Raw genomic sequence first — 13,372 nt, forward strand, 5'->3', positions numbered from 1 at the left:
TAGTGGCACACACCTTTAATTGCAGCACTTGGGAGGCAGAGGCAGGCGGATCTTTGTGAGTTTGAGGCCAGCCTGGTCTACAGAGTGAGATCCAGGAAAGGCGCAAAGCTACACAGAGAAACCCTGTCTCGAAAAACCAAAAGAAAAAAAATTAATTAAAATTGTAAAAACAGCTGTAGTGCTGGAAGTAATCCACAGATTCAATACAATTATCATGAAAGTCAAAATGCCCTACAAAGAAGAGGGAACAAAATCTTAAATTTGGCTTTTCCCCTGCTGCTGCGGAGTTGCATGGAGGTGGAAGCTCTGGAGCGATCAAGATTCTGCCTTACCCATAATCCACTGCCATGACAGAGGAAGGCATTGCTGCCGGAGGTGGAATGGAGGCCAGTACTGCTCTACAAGAGGTGCTGAAGACCACCCTCCTCCATGATGGCCTAGCATGCAGCGTATGTGAAGCTGCCAAAGCTTTAAACAAGAGCCAAACTGATCTTCGTGTGTTTGAGTCCAATTGTGATGAGTATATGTATGTCAAGCTGGTGGAGGCACTTGGTGCTGAACAGCAAATCAATCGAATTAAAGCTAATGACAACAGGAAACTAGGGGAATGGGCAGGCCTCTGTAAAATCGATCAAGAGGGGAAGCCACAAAAAGGGATTGGTTGCAGTTGTGTAGTAGTTAAGGACTACGGCAAAGAATCTCAGGCCAACAATGTCATCAAAGAGTATTTCAAATGCAAGAAATGCATAAATAAAGTTTGGCCCATTTTTAAAAAAAAAAAAAGAATCAGTCAGGGGGTGGTGGCACACCTTTAATCCCAACACTCAGGAAGCAGAGACAGGTGGATCTCTAAGTTCAGAGCCAGCCTAGTCTACAGAGTGAGTTCTAGGACAGTCAGAGCTATACAAAGAAACCCTATCTCAAAAAAAAAAAAAAAAAAAAAAAAGGAAAGAAAAATGCCTAAACTCGAATGGAAACACAAAACATCCTGGATAACCAAAGCAATCCTAAACAAAAAGAATAATGCTGTGTATTGAGGTATTGTCAAACCTGATTTCAAGTTATACTGCAGAGCCATAGTAACAAAACCAGCATGGTGCTGGCATGAAAACACATACATAGGTCAATGAAATATAATAGAGTTTCAGACATGAACCCACATAACTATAGAAAATAGTTATTGTAGAAAAGACAGCCCCTTCAAACAATTGCATTGAGAAAACTTGATATCCATGCCTAAAAGATAAACTAGATCTCTATCTCTTACCCTGCACAAAACTCAACTCCAAATAGAACAAAGACTTTCATCTAAGCCCTGAAACTCTACAACTGCTAGAGGAAAAAATAAGGGAAGCATTTTAAGAGCTAGGCTTTAGACAGGACTTTCTGAATAGGACTCCAATCGTACACGAAGTAATGTCAACCAATGGCTAGTGGGACCTCACGATATTCAAAACTTTCAATACTGCAAAAAGAAAACAGTGATCAATGGAAGAGACAGCCTATAGGATGGGAGGAAATCTTTGTTAACTATGTATCTGGAAGAGGATTAATATCTAAAATGTAGTCGGACTTTCTTAAAAGACTTTCTTTGGACTGCCAGCCCCCAAATAGTGACACAGAGACTTTTTACTAATTATGAAAGCTTGACCTTAGATTAGGCTTGTTTTCAATTATCTATTTTTTTAAAAGATTTATTTATTTATTTATTTATTATGTATACAGAAGAGGGTGCCAGATCTCATTACAGATGGTTGTGAGCCACCATGTGGGTGCTGAGAATTGAACTCAGGACTTCTGGAAGAGCAGTCGGTGCTCTTCACCTCAGAGCCATCTCTCCAGCCCTTCAATTATCCTTTAAGATTTAAATTAACCCATTTCTATTAATCTACATTTTGCCACATGACTTTTTACCTCTCCTCAGTTCTGTGAGTCTGACTTGCTCCACATCTCACTGGCATCTCCAAAACAGAGCGCCCATCCATTCCACCTAAACGACGGACAACAACAACAAAAAAGCCACCTTGCAAAGTCCCTCCCTACTACTTCCTGTATGTCTCTCTATCATTTTCCAGATACTCTCTGACTCTCTATGGTTACTTTTTGTCACCTAGTTGCTAACTTGGCCTCCTGACCCAAGGTTGATTTTATTTAATTAATGCAAACACAAACTCAGCGTTCACAGTGTGATAGAATAACCCACAACATTTCCCTCTTTGTGTCTAAATAAAAAGGAAAAATTTTAACTCTAACACAGTAAAAGTATATACAGTAAGAACAATTATCAGCTATTATCTAAATAAAATATAAAGGTTTTAACTCTGAGATAGAAAATTATATATAATAAGAATAATTATCAATTAAGGATTACATTCACAATGTCCAGTCCATTTATATTTGGCAAATTCAGAGAAACTATTATCTATACTATCTTGGTGAGTCCAAAGTTTTATACCTACATCACTTTCTATCTTGTATTGCCAACCTTGAAATGTCTTTTTAGACCTTAAGACATTTTTAGATAAACAATTTAAGCTTCTATGTTTCTCAACTATATAAACTTTATATCTCTTATGTAAGTTTATTTTCTGAATTTGGTAACAAGGAAAACTGTAAATCTATAACTACTATTCTTCAACCCAGTCAGAGACTGGAGAAGGATACAATATTACCTGAGTAAACAGAAAGTGCAGAGCAAGCAACTTCTAAAACTATAGAAATGACAGAAGCAGCTGGCTGCCTAGACAGTCACTCAAGTTTCCTCTGCAATGTTGGGGCATCCATCTTTGGCCTACAGGCCTAGAATGTCTGACAGACATTTTGGTGAAGCAGGAATTTTGAAGGCCTGTCCTACCTTGTCTTGGCAAAATTTGTCAGTCACCTTCTTTTGTGTTCTGCTTGTCTAATTTGGACAGCATACTGTCAGCAGTTGAAGCAAGAGCAGTTTCTTTCCCAGTGGCTAACTTTGCCACAAATGAAAGCAAACACCATTTGGAGGTTCTTCAATGTCTATTATCTTCTCTGAAGTAGATTGATGCTGCAAGGAGCAGACGTATCTCATTGTCATGAAAAGCCTTAGGTTATTAAAACATCTTAAATGTCATATTCTATAGGTCTCTGAAATGTTTGAAGGCCACTTATCTATCTAAATATATCTGCATATGACCTTGAAAGATACCTAACATGACTGTAAGTTTGGTTGTTATAAATGAGTAGCTACTAATCTGCATTTCTTAATTATCCTAAATAGTTTATTATAATAGCTTTTAAAGGCTAGAACTTTACATTACACCTTTAAATGAGCTTTAAATAGGTATAGTACCTTAAACAAGAATAGAAACATATATACAATATGTTATAACAAAAATAAACTTAAATTTGTATCAATATACAAAAATCCATAACAATGTAAACTATTTGAGACTAGTAGTTGCTTCTTAGTTTAAAAATAGATTCAATAATCTACCCTTTTATTCTATCATTTCTATATCCCCCTTTTTTTAATCTCTTCAAAAAGAGATCCCTGAATCTAAACTCCTGTGCTTAGTTTCCTCCCTGACCATGACCAATAACAACTTGCAATCACAATCCCCCTACAAACAGTGATAAATATCCACAACCCACCTAACAACCAAAATCCACCCACCCCACCTCTTGGAAATGTGGGCATCATGTTCTTAAAATTACTTCCTGTTGTCTGGAGACAATGGCATCTTTAGGGGACCCTGAGAAAACTGAGATAATGGTCAGGTCCTGGAAGAACTAGCTGCTGTTGTCCAGTCTCTGTGTGATGGGAAAGTGTAAGGCCCATCTGAAGTCCTGGCTGGAGTAATCTATGAGGCTGGACCATCTCAACTAGTAGCTCTGAGGTTGTCTTAGATGCATATTTTTGAGGAAATCGCAACAGAGGCGTTCTGAGATGTAGTGGGTAGCCATTCCAGCTCTGGTCTGGAAGTTCTAACCCCCATTGAGGTTTTGGTAACTATCACGCCCACAAGGCAGGGTGAAGGGAGGGCCTGAAGACCTGAGATTGGGACGTGCCTCGCTCTTGCTGCTGGGAGCCCGGACGCTAGAGGTGGACAGAGAAGAGTTCTCCAGAGAACATCGCTGAACTACTGCTGTGTCTTTCCCAGAACCCTCAACCTACCTATTCCTTCATTTGTAAGTTACGCCATTAAATAAATCTCTTTTTAACTACGTGGAGTGGCCTTAATTTCACCAATACTGAGAGGGTGGATCACCGAGGCTACTTGTCTTCATTGATGTCTGGTCCTTTTTTTTCTAAAAGCACAAAAACTTTTAAAGGTAACATACATATCTGCATTAACACAAGTATGTAATGTGTGGTGTGCATGAATCAGCTAAAGATGATTCTCTGCTCTATGTCTGAGCAGGTAAAAGGCAACTGTATGAATCCATTTGGACTATATAACCAAACTGTAATATAAATCTCCATCCATGCCATATGAAAGAATGGCATGCAGTAATAAATCATGAGGACTCTGTAGCCAACAAGATTTATCATGTCTGCAATAAGAAAACAAACAACCCAACTAAGAAATGAATTAATGATGTACAGTTTTTGAAAGATGAGCTAAAAATGGCCAATAAACTCATGAAAAATGTTCAACTACATTGGCCATCATAGAAATGTAAATTAAAACCAACTGAGGGCTGGTGCTATGGTTTAGTGATAAAGGAACTTTCCACCATGCCTATATAATCCCCAGAATCCAGGTAGTAGAAGGAAGAACTGACTACCAACTCTGTCAAGTTGTCTTCTGACCACATGCATGCCATTCACAAACACACACACACACACACACACACACACACACACACACACACACACACAATTTCCCTTAGCAGAACTACATACCAAGTGTGATAATGATTTCTATTGTTAAAAGATATTTTGAAGAAGCCAGGCAGTGGTGGCACACGCCTTTAATCCCAGTACTCAGGAGGCAGAGCCGGAGGATCTCTGTGAATTTGAGGCCAGCGTGGTCTAGAGATCGAGATCCAGGACAGGCACCAAAGCTATGCAGAGAAACCCTGTCTTGAAAAAAAAATATTTTGAAGAAATAGACTTCAAGTTTTGTAGCTGACTTCTTATTCTTACAGCACATTAAAATCCTGATGGCATTGTTTTACTGGGTATCTACCATCTACCTGTCTGTCTATTTCTCCTCCTGCTATGCTGGTATGCTATTTATGTGTGTATGTGGAGGACAGAGGTCAACATCGGGTGTCCTCCTCAATTCACCCTCCACCTTATGTTTTGAGGCAAGGTCTCTCACCAAACCTGGAGCTCACTGATTTGGTCAGACTGGTGGGCTAGTGAGCACCAGAGATTCTCTTGTCTCTGTCTATCCAATGCAGGAATTATAGGTGTGTGCCACCATGCCTGGCTTTTACCTGAGTGCTGGGGATTAAACTCAGGTCCTCATGCTTATCCGTTGAGCCATCCTCCAACCCAGCAATCCTTCTTAAAACTTTATGATTACTAAACTATACCCTACTTGGTCATAGTATGCTATTTTTATCATATTTGGTATTTTATCTTCTTATTTTTCCTTTTTCTATCGTTTTGCATTTTGCAACAATACTTAGCACCTTTTCATTTGGAAAATATCAGTAAATTTTCTCAGAAAAGTACATACTAAGCCGGGTGGTGGTGGTGGCGGCGGCGGCGGCGGCGGCGGCGGCGGCGGCAGCGGCGCTCGCCTTTAATCCCAGCACTAGGGAGGCAGAGCCAGGCGGATCCCTGTGAGTTTGAGGCCAGCCTGGGATACCAAGTGAGTTCCAGGAGAGGAGCAAAGCTACACAGAGAAACCCTGTCTCGGAAAAAAAAAAAAAGAAAAAGAAAAAAAGAAAAGACAAGTGCATACTATTTGATTTTTTTTTTTTTTTACAATAAACATCTATTTCTGGGTCACTTTCATTCTTAAAAAGTTCTCATATTTCTATGTGTTGATCCATTTTTTAAAGATTTCTTTATTCATTTCATGTGTCTGTGTGTGTCTGAGTGTTATGTATGCAGTGTCCACAGGTACCAGAAGAGGGTGTCAGATCCCTTGGAACTGGAGTTACAGGTGTTTGTAAGCTGCCATATAGGTATGGGGAACCAAACTTGGGTCTTCTTCAAGAGCATCAAGGGCTACTAACCACTGAGCAATCTCTCAAACACCCTATGTCTTGCTCTTTAACAGCCAATGTCCAGACAGAAGTTCTTTGCATCAGTTGAATTTAAGATAGAATTCCTCTGTGACGGGAGGTCTGCCAGTGTAGACACTTTTACCTGCTGTGCGATGGTCTTTCTGTATGCTGTAAATATGTGTTTCTACTGTTGGTTAATAAAGAAGCTGCAATGGCCTATGACAAGGCAGAATAGAGCCAGGCAGGGAATCTAAGCAGAGAGACAAGGAGAAGAAAGGTAGAGTCAGGGGAGACACTGAGCGCTGGGGGGGGGGCGCAGGGGGGAGACAAGATGTAGTAGAAAACAGGTAACACTACGAAGCCACATGGAAAAACATAAATTAATAGAAATGGGTTGAAATAAGTTGTAAGAGCTAGTTGACGATACTACTGAGCCATACACCAAACAGTTTGTAATTAATATAAACCTCTCTGTATTTACTTGGGACTCAATGGCTGCAGGACCAGGTGGGACAGAAACTTCTGCCAACAATATTTACCACTGGAACTTTTGAAGCTGTTCTTCCCTTTTTAGAACAGACTTGTGTAATCTTGAATCTGGGACCTTCTTTATTAAGGTGAGTTCCCAAAGTTATAGTCTATCATGGTGGGGAGAACAAGATGGAACAAAGAAATATCTATCATGGCTGCCACGGTAAAGCTGTCCATTGGTTTTGAAGGTAACACTTAATCTTAAAATCCTGGGAAGGATTGTGCCCAACAAAAACAACATGGAGTCTAGAATGATAGGATTGTTCGGAGAAGTTATTGGTAACAAGAGTCATGAATATTAATAGCATTTGATGTACTAATTTCCCTTAAAGGAATCGACCTTTAAATCATAGTGGAACAATGGTTCGTACACAAAAGTTCATTGTAAAAGCAAATGTTTAGAAATGACCTGGGGTGCTGGAGAGATGGTTCAGTGGTTAAGAACACTGGCTGCTCTTCCAAAGGACCATGGTTCAATTCCCAGCACCCACATGGCAGCTTACAATTGCCTGTAACTCCAGTTCCTGAGGATCTTACACCTTCACACATAAAATAAAGTTAAATAAGTTTTATAAAAAAAGACATGGCCTGACTTGGACCTTATAAAATAATTAATTTACCATAGGTGGCTGAAGATGTAGGCAACTGTACCCTCTTCAATCTTATTCTCCAACATTCTAACTACAAAAGGAAACTCTTTGTGCATAAGTTTAGTTATATAAACAAAAGCCATGTTAAGAGATACAACTAGTTCTCCACCAGATCTCCACCATCATGGACACAAGTTTCGTGTCCCATCAAGCTGGCGAGGGTACCAAAGTGCTGGGCAGGACCGGTTCACAGGGACAGTGCATGCAGGTGCACGTGGAATTTATGGATGACACCAGCCGCTCTATCATCCGAAACATCAAAGGCCCTGTTCGAGAGGGTGAGGTGCTCACCCTATTGGAGTCAGAAAGAGAGGCTAGGAGGTTGCGCTGACCTTGCTCTGGGTCCTGGATATCCACCACTTGGCCCGCGATGACCTGCAACTATTAAATAAAGCATTTGCATTGTTTTAAAAAAAAGAGAGGGAGATACAACTAAAATTTCCAGATTTTTCTGGTTTCCAGCTGTTTTTCCATTGTTAATCCTTCATTTTCTCCCTGAGTTATGATTCTTGCCACTTCTCTGCTTAGTTCTGGGGGTTTCCCATCTGAAAGCGCATATCTCTGGTTCTGATGGGAAGAGTCTCCCCCTTTGTCAGGTTCCAGTATTCACCCCTTACAAAGCTGTTTCCCAGCTATAAAAACCAAAAGCAGCCAATGACCTCTCCCAGAAGGAAGCCCTTCAGAGGCATGCTAGCACTGCCCTCAACACTGAGAGGATTATGAATCCAACATCGTTTTATCCCCTTCCGAATCTTCTTTAAAGGCAGCAGTGTTTGTATCCACTGTCTCTTAGTACATGAAAATTTCTTTGTTAGAAAGAAATTACATTCTGTGTTGTTCACTAAAGCAATATTCAGAAAGCAAGCCTCTCTGTTCTGGGAAGAATTAGAATGAAAGTGGTTATTTGGGGTGGATGAAATGCTGAAAGTTCAATATAGGATTGAAGATTTTGTTCTAGTATTAACAACAGCAGCTTCTGAAAAGGGAAATGTAGGCAGGGTTTATGGTAGCACGGAAAATGCATCCTACTGTGACTGAAAACTGAAAAATTGAAAGTGGAGAATACACACACCCACTTAGACACTTACATGTTTCAAAAAGCAAGCATTTGAGATTTACCTAATTTTACAATTACAATAAACATTCTAGCCTGTTACAAATCTATTTTAAAAAATTATATGCCACCTCGCTCTGCTAAGCATTTTTATTTAATTGTCTAGAACAAAATACACACTCTCTATTATATATATATGTATATATATATATGTGTGTGTGTGTGTATAAATCAGGACTAGTTTTCATGTCTGCCCCAACAAAAAGACTTCTGGGTCCATGTTGTATCTGAAATGTTTGCAATGAAAAGATACAATTACCAGAAATGATATTGTTGCAGAGAAAAAGCACATTTTTTTCAACCATGTTGTGGGTAACTCATGGGAATGGATTCTAACTTCATCGCCTTTGGGGACAAATTATAAATCCTAACCAGGATCACTGGAAAGATCTCTTCTATTCTTCCTACTCAAGACATGGCCTGCTGCCTTGTGCACACAGTCTCTGCTTCCACTGCTCCAAAGACAGCACAACAGGCAGCCATTGGAAAGCCACACTAATCAGATTCTGGCGTCTGGGAAATGGCTCAGTGTGTAAGAGAACTTGCTATGCAAGCATGGGGTTCTGAGTTCAAATACCCAGTGCCCACACAGGGGAAGGCAGTCATACATGGCTGTAAGTGCCTATAACTGTAGCAGTGGGGAGCAGACACAGGATCCTAGGAGCTTGCTGGCCTGCCAGGCTAATCCAAACTGAGCTTCCAGATCAGTGAGAAGCTTTGTCTCAAGGCAATGGGACAGAGAACGATAGTGAAAAAGACACCTGATATTTTCCTCTGGCCTCCGCACTCAAAGGCACCAACATGCACCACACACATGTATACACATGCGCACACACACACACACACACACACACACACACACACACACACACACACAAAATGGGACTGTAATTCAGACACTTCCATTGTTGAAACTACGAATCATCCAAAAGCTTACCAAAGACTCTTTGGTGTCATGCTGCTATCCATGCTGAAAATTTATTCTGAGGGTCCCAGTGCTCTGACAGACACGACAGTATTGGGTCAGTGGGTCCCAAACATCCTGCAAATCTTAGACTGACTGACAGAACATCGTTTATTCCGTGAACAACACTGGAAAGAAGCACATTGGATCAAGAGGCAGCCACGCTGAAGCGCCCTTCAAATAGTCAGAGGCAAGTCTGACACAGACAGGGCAGGGCCAGCAGTCAGCATCTTACTCAGCTCAGCCGTGCAGGAAGGAACGTATATGCTGCTAAAACTAACTCAAAGGAGAACCAAAGAATGGAGATCTTTGCATACGCCATCAGAGAAACGGAGAAAAGAAATGCCTGCTTAATAGACACAGGCCTAGTTAATATCCTACAGACTGTCAACTTTCGGTTGGTTGGTTTGTTTTTCCCCTGGAATGGCAAAAAGCTGTAAGTTAATAGCTAGCTTTAATGTCTGATCTCTTAGAAAATATCACTAATAGCAAAGTCACAATCCTCTAATAGAAAGTACTAAATAGTTTTAAGTAAGTGTATCAAAAATGATATAATTTCTTTATTCCAAGCTTTGGTTGAATTATCTTAATGTTAGTAATTTAAAAAAAAATATGTCCAGAAGGGAATGTACCAGAAGTTCTAAGTATTTTTCACTTTGGTGAATGTGACCCTTGACTCTGTCAATTCAAAACTCCAATTATCCCCACTGTGTGCCAGAACACTAACTCAGCTTACAGGATGCATATATAGACCAAGCAAAAGCTATTCATTTACACCAGACCCAGAACTCACAAGAAGAGCAGATACTCACATCCTCCAATGGTTGCATTCTTGCCTTCAAGGAAAGCAGTTCAGTGGATCAATTTATCATCTTAATGTGGCTGGAGGAGTTGGGATGATACTAGGAAAAAAAGCTAGCTCTGATGTAGTGGAAATGTGCTTTCTCACTCACTCTCCCAAATAATAAAAGAAAGAGAGGGGGAGATGAAGGGAGGGAGGGAGGTGGGGGAGGGAGGAAAAGAAAAAAGAAACCAACAAAAAAACCTCACCAGAGATTCTTTCCTTGAATGTAAAGCAGGGGAAAGAACATGGTCACAAAAACCTACTTTGCACATTGGGATTTGGAGAAGAAATTCTTACACCTTTGCCTGAGCCAAAGGCACAGCTCTAAAACCCATTCCTACTATCTGTGGACATTGCGGGGGATGTTTCATCACCCTGGACAGTTTGGGGAATTTGTCCTCTAAGATGTGAAGTTACTGTGGTTTGAGTGGTGTTTGCTCTCTTGAATTTATGCTGGGCTTCATCCCCATCATGAGGTACCAGGAAAACAGACAGTTAATTCAACCATGATGTGTAAAGGCAGAATCATTTGGGTGGAGCCCTTGTGACTTAATTCTGGTGACTTTATGGGAACAGGATAAACTAGAGCGCCCAAACAGGTTCAGAGAAGTTCAGGGTTTTGCCATGTGATGCCATGTGCTACCTTTGGATTCCACTAGAAAGGTAAGCTTCGCTGGATATGAATCCTCCAACTTCTGGAAGTGAGTGTTCAAGATGCCGCTTTCTTTTCTAATGTTACTAAGCCTCACAGATTTTTTGCCCCAGTAATAAAACACAAACAGAAAATAATTCAAAACTAAGCTTCTGTCTGCTAGTAGATCAGAATCTGCTCCCAGACAGAACAGCTGCCCGAGCCAAAGGCACAGCTCCAAAACCCATTCCCACTATCTGTGGTGTCTCCGGGAACCTTCCTGCACAAGTCTGTACCTCTTACCCTTTCCCTTGCCATCCCACCTCAGCATCACAATCACTTTTCCCTCCTCTGCTCAGGGGACTTTGCCTCATTTGGGTGGATATGGAGAAGGCTGTGGAGGAGATAAGAGAATGGTAGGGTTACTCTTACTGTATGTGGAATGTTCTTTCCTTGTGCAAAGTCCCGTTTGAGGAATGCTCTTTGTGGTGGTTTGAACAGGAATGGCCCCCATAGACTCATGTGTGTGAAGGCTTGGCCCATAGGGAGTGACACTGTTAGGAAGTGTGGCCTTGTTGGAGGAAGTGTGTCACTGAAGGGGTGGGCTTTGCAGTCTCAGATACTCAAGCCTGGCCAGTGTGTCACAGTCACTTCCTGCTGCCTGAGGATCCAGATGTAGAACTCTCAGCTACCTCTCCAGCACCATGTCTGCCTGCACACCACCATGCTCCCCACCATGATGATAGTGGACTAAACCTCTGAACTGTAAGCAATTAAATGTTTTCCTTTGTAAGAGTTGCTGAGGTCATGGTGTCTCTTCACAGCAATAGAAACCCTAACTAAGACATTCTTTTGTGTTCTCTTCTGTGTTTTCAGACCCACTGTTAGCAATAGGGAAATCCATCAACAGGTCATCACTTTTCCATCCAGTCATTAATGGCATCAGGTCATCTCCCAAATGTCTGTCAGTGAAAACACATGGCGAGATTTTGATCCCTGGTGCCTCCTCTTCCAACACAAGCTGCATAAACCTCTTTGACCTTTTTCTAGGCTCCACTGTGGATAAATCTCCCTCTAATGGGCTCATTATTTCTTGGTGTATAGTTATATCAAACACTACCTTGTCTACTTTCTTCTTTCCCTGATTTGACTTGGGTAAGATTTTAACTCTAAAGTGCTTTCCTCCTTGTTGCATGAATCTGGTGGTATCTTCTCTCTGAATATAATTTCCCTATATAATACCCTTCCCGTTAGCTTCAGCAGAGCGCACTCTCAGCGGCTCTCCCAGTTCCAACCACATCACCTTTCTAGATGCTGGGAAATAAATCAAGCTCATTTCATCTTAAGGCCCTCACAGGAGTTGCTCCACTACCTGGGCCACTCTACTTAGATGGCTTTGCATGAGGAAAGTATTCAGAATTTTAGTTCAGCTCTTTCTTTTTCAGAGAAACCATTTTTGACTAAGCAGTCTTAAACACATTTTTCAGAGATGATTGGGGTGATAGCAGGTGAGTGAAGTGCTGGCCTAGCTCTTCATCACAGGAGCCTTTTTCTGAGCACTGTTCTGGTGTCCTCAAAACAAAGCCAGGGTTCCCTGTAGAACGAGTAACTATGAGAACAAAACATCTCCTGCACTCTAGCCTAGGAGGCAACATTCTGTCATTTCCACCCTATGTCAACAGTTACATGAGCCAGCCATATTCATGGTAGAAGGGGGTTTCACGTGGATGTAAAAGTTATCTCCAGGGATGCCACACATAGGTAATTGTTACTAAATAAATGTATTTGACAGGTCCCAAAGAAACCCAGGACAAGTCTCTCTCAGTACCTGTGGCTCCTCCCAACACTTCTCACCCCGCCCCCTAGCCTAAACCTCTCCAGCCCAGGGCTGAGTTTTGCTCCCCTCCACCTCCGGCTCCTTACCTTATTCCTATCTAATCCAGCAAACTTGGCCATGTGCTGTCTTGGCCCTGTGGTCCTTGGCTCCTCTCTGGATCTACTTGCCCTCTCTCCTCTTCTCTCTTTTTTCTCTCTCTCTCTCACCCCCCCCCCAAACCCCTCATAGCCCACTTCCGTCTGGACCCTTTCAGATGCTGCTGGCTCTATGATTCCTCACATCTCCAATAAAACCTTCTCCTCCACCATACCCAGGAGCAGGCATGTCCTTATTTTCATTCAGTATTAAACTAACGAATCGTCTCTTGAAATTTTATAATTTAACTCTTCAAGGGATGCCTTGTTTTCAAATGTTTAGGGAACGCTCTCACTATCTCAGCCCTATTGCCTGGACGAAGTATCCTGTTTTATTTATGAAACAGTGTTGTTGTATTGATTTGTGTGTGTGCACCAGCACACATGCCGCAGCACACGTGTGGAGAGAAGAGGACAGCTTGTGGGATCTTCTCTCTTCTTCCGCCATGTGGGTCTGAAAACTGAACTCAGGTCACCGGGCTCGATGCCAAGTGCCTTTACCCACTGA

At 41.5% G+C, this 13,372-nt stretch overlaps 1 pseudogene; it reads left to right on the forward strand.

The window, feature by feature from the left end:
- Window positions 1-347: 347 nt before the first annotated feature.
- LOC143272638 (small ribosomal subunit protein eS12 pseudogene) lies at window positions 348-7,671 on the forward strand (annotated as a pseudogene).
- The last annotated feature ends 5,701 nt before the right edge of the window (window positions 7,672-13,372 follow it).

The sequence above is a fragment of the Peromyscus maniculatus genome, chromosome 4 (genome assembly GCF_049852395.1).
Source record: "Peromyscus maniculatus bairdii isolate BWxNUB_F1_BW_parent chromosome 4, HU_Pman_BW_mat_3.1, whole genome shotgun sequence".
Taxonomy (NCBI): domain Eukaryota; kingdom Metazoa; phylum Chordata; class Mammalia; order Rodentia; family Cricetidae; genus Peromyscus; species Peromyscus maniculatus.